The sequence below is a fragment of the Falco naumanni genome, chromosome 12 (assembly GCF_017639655.2).
Source record: "Falco naumanni isolate bFalNau1 chromosome 12, bFalNau1.pat, whole genome shotgun sequence".
NCBI lineage: Eukaryota > Metazoa > Chordata > Aves > Falconiformes > Falconidae > Falco > Falco naumanni.
Genome location: NC_054065.1, coordinates 33258462 through 33264561, shown reverse-complemented (window position 1 = coordinate 33264561; position 6100 = coordinate 33258462).

The following is a 6100-nucleotide window of genomic DNA, read 5'->3' as shown; positions in this document are numbered from 1 at the left end:
GAGGGGAGGTAAGATGTATGAAGAGTTTCTCTTGAAAGTGTTTTTTTGTTTTTTTTTTTTTTTGTTCTGATCCTTTTTCTGCTCTTCCACCCTCTCACTCCTTCCTGACCACTGTTGGAGACTTAGTACACTGATCCTGTGGCCCCACCAAAAAGTTCTTGAGTCTTTTTCAGTTCTCTTTGAGCTCAGTGGCAAGTACAGAAGACCCAAAGGCCATGCAAATAACTTGCTTTTGATGGGGAAGGAGAAAAGAGAATGCCAAATGTAAGAGGTGTCTAACAGAGTATGGCTTTGTCTGGGGTGACTTTTTTGGGTGGTCTAGTCCAAACTATCTGTTGTGGTTTAACCCCAGCTGGCAACTAAGTACCACGCAGCCGCTTGTTCGCTCACTCCCCCCCCTCCGCCCTGGTAAGATAAGGAAGAGAATTGGAAAAAGGTAAAACCTTGTAGATTGAAATAAGAATAATAATTGAAATAAAGTAAAATATAATAGTAGTTGTAAGGGGCAGGGGGGAAGAAGAGGAATAAACCCAAGAAACAAGTGATGCATAGTATGACTGTTCAGCACCTGCTGACCCATGCCCAGCCAGTCCCCAGGCAGCGATCAGTGGCTCCTAGCCAGCTCCCCCAGGTTTACATACTGAACGTGACACTCAATGGTATGGAATATTCCTTTGGCTGCTTCAGGTCCTGGCTCTGCTCCCTCCCAGCTTCTTGTGTACCTGCTCACTGGCAGCGCACGGGAAGCTGAAAAGTCCTTGACTTGTTGCTAAGTAATATTTATACTAATTAAAACATCAGTGTGTTATCAGCATTATTCTCATACTAGATCCAAACCACAGCACTAAGAAGAAAATTAACTTTATCCCAGCTGAAGCCAGGATGCTGTCGGACAGTGGCCAGGCATAAGTATCTCGGGGCAGGTGCAAAACCACTAGAAATGGTTAATCTTCATGGCAGAACTGAAGCCCAGAAGCAGCTTCCTCTAAAGGAAGATTGCTAATGCCCTTAATCATCTGGGCTGTTGGCTTCTGAGCTCTTCTCTTAATCCTGTGGTAGCAGGCTAGCAGGAAGAGTTGTTGTGCCAAGTGCCACAGTCAGGAAAGGAGGCTGCATACCATGAAGATGCTGGAGCTGTCTGCGCAAGAGTCACCCTGTGGGGAGCAATTTACCTATAAAATGCAGCAAGTCGGTGGTAAAGGCTGGTGCTGTAGCATGGAGGAAGCTGAGCTGATGCCTTGGGCAGTTGGGTTTCCTGACCCTGGCAGCTCATGAGAGTTTGGTGACTACTTTTTCTGGCTGGTGGTGCGGGTTCTTTGCTGGCCAGACCTCTCCAGCTGTAAGGGGTGGGCCTTTTAGCTACAGCTGCATTAGAAATAACTGCAGGCAGACAAAAGGTAGGCTCTGCGCTGAGGGCAGGAGGTGAATTCTGGGGTTCAGGGGCAAGCAGGAATTTGTACTCATAAAAGTCTTTATAGTTTCTGATGTCTTGCCCTGCCTGTCCTGTATGCCCTGGGCAATAGAAATTTGTCATTGCTCTTGTCTGTGCTTTGTTAGAAAGTGGCTGAATACCTGTCAGTCTAAATGGGTTTGTCTAAAGGTTAAGCCTGTGGACAGTATGTGCAGTTCTTGCAATTTAATTTTTCTGAATGAATAAAGCCTGTCTGTCCAGCCTCTACAAATAGAGTTCATCAGGTACACGTCTGGTCAGTCAGCAGTTCCCTTTAAAAAAAGTAAAATAAAGACCCCTGAAGTCTGTAAAGCACCAAATGTAAACTGTGGTAGGTGGCACAACTTTATCGTTCTAAGCAACAAACTTTGTATGGTCGCAGGCTGCTTAACCAGGCCATTGCTACTTCATTTGTCATAAGAATCTTAAAATTTCATTTTAGCTGGAGCTTCATGGACGTAAATATGGGTTGGCCTTTTCCTCAGAGAGAGGGGATCTGGCTGTCTCCTGTGTCTTGACAGTGACCTGGAACTTGTCTGCAAGGTTTCTCAGCACCGTGCTTGGCCCTGCAAGTTAAGAGCTCAGCCTGAAGCAGAGCAGGATGGCGGCGTGTGAGGCACCAAGGTCTAGGAGAAAGTCAATATGCTTGGCTCTTCCTGGTGAGAGATGTCTGGCCCAAGACTGCTGATCCCTCCATGGCTACTCAAATTGAAAGGAGGCCACTTACTGTTATGATGGCTGCTGTGTTGGTGGGGGACCAGCGTGGAATCGCGGTACCAGGTAGAGGTGTCATTGTGCAGTTGAAGGATCTTGTGACATGTATCTGAATGCAGAGTCTGCACACCTCCAGTGCAAGGAGACCCAAAGCCTGCAGAGGCTGGAAGGGGTGCCTTTCCTGAGCTCAGGTGGTGGTGGCTCCCATTCCTGGTGCTGTGCCGAATCCTGGTAGTCCATCCTTAATATGCAGAAGTAGGGTGGTATGTTGTTGAATCCGGATGAAACGGGTTGACTGACACACAGCTCTTTCGTTACTCAGTGTAATGGTTGCTTAAGAACAGTATTTTCATAGATGCTCAGGTGATTTTAATCCCTGGTTGTTCCTAAAATGCGATCTTCCCAGAATAATGCAGTAGCATTAAAATACCTGTGTGTGGTGGGTTGACCTTGGCTGGATGCCAGGTGCCCCCCAAAGCTGCTGTGTCACTCCCCTCCTCACCTGGACAGGGGAGAGAAAATATAATGAAAAGCTCATGGGTCAAGATAAGGAGAGGGAGATTACTTGGCAATTACAGTCATGGCCAAACAGACTTGACTTGGGGAAATTAGTTTAATTTATTACTATTCAAGTCTGAGTAGGACAATGAGAAATAACCCCAAAACTTAGAAATACCTTCCCCCTGACCCCTCCCTTCTTCCCGGGCTCAACTTCCCTCCTGAATTCTCTACCTCTTCTGCAGCAAGCAGCGCAGGGGATGGGGAACGGGGGCTGTGGTCAGTCCACCACCATGCTGTCTCTGCCGCTCCTTCCTTCTCAGGCGGAGGGTCCTCACACTCTGCCCCTGTCCCAGTGTGGGGTCCCTCCCATGGGAGACAGTTCTCCACAAGCTTCTCCAGCATGAGTCCTTCCCACGGGCTGCAGGCCTTCGTGAACGGCTCCAGCGTGGGTCCCCCCCACGGGGTGCAGCAGGCTGTGCCTGCTCCAGCCCGGGTCCCCACAGGGTCACAAGCCCTGCCAGCAACCCTGCCCCAGCCTGGGCTCCTCTCCCCACGGGTCCTGCCAGGAGCTGCTCCAGCGTGGGCTGCCCACAGGTCACAGCCTCCTCCGGGCATCCCCCTGCTCCGGTGTGGGGTTCTTCCTGGGCTGGGGGTGGGAGTGGTGGGGATCTGCTCCCCTGTGGGCTTCACAGGCAGCAGGTGGGTATCTCCTCTACTGTTGCCCTCCCTGGACTGTGGGTGGAGATCTGCTCCACCGTGGACCTCCTTGAGGGCCGTGGGGAATGGCCTGCCTCACCATGGTCTTCCTCCCAGGCTGCTGGGGAATCTCTGCTCTGGTGCCTGGTGCCCCCCCTGCACTGACCTGGGGGGTGCAGGGCTTTGCTCTCACGCAGTCTCACTCCCCACTTCTGCTGTGGCTTGTTGCACAGGGTTGGTTTCCCCCCCCCTTCTTAGCTGTGCTGTCCCAGACGCTGTCAGTGATGGGCTCAGCCTTGGCCAGCGGGGGGTCCCTCTTGGAGCCGGCTGGCACTGGCTCCATTGGGCATGGGGGAAGCTTCTGGCAGCTTCTCACAGAAGCCCCCTCCCCCCGTAGCACACCCACCCTGCTACCAAAACCTTGCCACGCCAGCCCAATACACTGTGGAACGCACAAACAGGCGTAAATCTCCGCAGCTCTTGTGCAGACTGTTGCTGCTGTTAGGGGCTCCTTGCACATGTCAATGGCATGTTACAGTTCCAGGTGGGCAATGACACACCTGCCTGGAGCATCGAGGAAAGCTGGAACAAGTCAAGCTTGGAGAAAAGCAGGTGTATTTTTTCTCTTGATGGTATTGGTGCGGCAACAGGACACTTTGCAGCTCTGAGGCTGGCTTTTCTCCAGTGTGAACACATAGGAAGAAGCAGGAGCGGTATCTTGTCTGAGCAAGACTGTGTTTTGGTGGCAGGAGAAAGGGGCTGGGGTTCCCCAAAAGGGGAGGAAGCCCTCTGTGCACAGCTCCCAGAGGAGCCCGAGGGTGACGCCTGTGCCTCACACAAGCTGCTTTTGGGACAGACTATGGCATGTGGGAGAATACTGCGCTGTCTCCTGAAGGGCTTGGGGAAATCTTTGCTTTAGCATAAAGCCCTGCAAGTAAAACGGCTTAAGGAAAAGGAATTAAGCTGTGCACTTTAAAGATGGGTTTTGTTTTGCCTTGTTGGTGGAACACATGTTTCTAAAGGGCACAAGTACCAAGAAGATTTTGCTGAAGCTGTGTAGAATGCTGCTCCACAGCTAACTGCCTTTTCCCTTTGCCGGAGCAAACTTCTATAGTAGAACTGCTGGGAGAGAGCTCCTGCGTGCCCCTGACACCTCTATGCAAAGGTTGGTATCTCAGTATAAACAGCCGATGAAAGTGGCTGCAAAGCCTCGGTGTAAATCTGGTTCCTTTAAATCTGCGTCTGCTTTGTGGCAGTAGCCTTTGTAGATGAACTAATGAACTCCTAAAGCTCCTGGGTCTGTCTGCTCGGTGATCACAACAGAGATCTGAGGGTGCTGACCCTTGGACCTTCTCATCTAGCTTGCTTACAAAACGGAATGCTGCGAAAGAATAAGCACGCAGGGCTGCTCTTTTTTGCTGCTTGCTTTGAGGTAGGGACTGAAAAATTTAGCAGTAAGTGATTGAAGTTAGCTATATACAGGCTGGGCTTTTGGTTTTTTTTGGGGGTTGGTTTTTTGGTGTTTTTTTGTTTGGGTTTTTTTTTTCCCCCTCCCAGCCAGCAGAAGTCGTGTCTCCTTATCTAGCTGCTGCCAGTTAAACCTTGTCTTGTTCTGTGCAGCCGCATGCATGACTTCCCCAGCTGTCAGTGGGTCCTGGAAGTCAGTCAGGTTGTGAAATTGGGTACAATTGATGTAGAAAGGCCTTCCAGGTCCTTAACATGGAGCTGCTGATGGGAAGAGAATGCAAAGTGAGCAGCGATGCTTTGTTTTGGTGGCAGGCCCTTGTTTCCTATGCATTTAAAAAGTGGGAGTGTGAGAGGACATATTTGCATAGCAAAGCTTTTGAGCAAATGCAGATCTCTGTCGGGGGATCACTGGGCATGGTGAAGCTCGGGCAAGCTCGGTTTGAGCAGCACTGTGTGCATGCAGGTCTCCCCAGCTAGTCCCTCCCTGTGGCTGACTCTTGGGGAACTCTTGTTCCGATGAGGCTGATTATCCTCAGAAGCAGATGAGCCAAGAAGGTATGTCATGCACTGAGCCCAGTGCTTCCAGCATACTGGAGAGAGATCTGAACCCGAAGGAAGCTGCTCCTTCAGCTTGTTTGTAGCACTCCTGCATGGACCTGTACCCCTGAACAGCTTTGGTTGTCCCAGAAGCTCTTGACATCGCTGCTGGGTTGTTTCTTTTTCTTCAGCATCTGGGGCTGGCAGGAACAACTTTCCCTTCTCTCCTTATGCCCTAAATTTTTACTAGAAATACTTATTTAATTGCCTTTGTAGCCTGGAATAGATGTCAGAGCCTCAGCAAGCTCTGCAAGGGTATGAACTCCCTGGAGTGAATTGGTGAACCTTGTAAATTCTAGCAAAGATGCAGAGGGCAGAGACATTGGCTTTTTGACTGCTGTGTGTCATCGTGATTAAATGGTACTTAGGTGCAGTTCTTAGGTCAGCGCTAGCAGTGTCCTCCTGATGCAGGACTCTAATTGCCTAAATCCTTCCTGAGCGAAGTGCTCTGGAGTGGTACGAGCAGCACAGTTGAATTTAGCTCTGCTTCTTTCTTTGGTGCTTATGGATAACTCTTTTTATCTGCCTGGGGAGATGATGGATGCTGCTATACCAGTGTGCCTTCCTGTTGTAATGTTACAGTAAACACTTTGCTGCAGCTGTAAACATAAGGCTGATCTGTCTTTCTCAGAAGGTGCTTGTCTCCTTTCCCACTGTGTTGGGTACAGTGAGCTC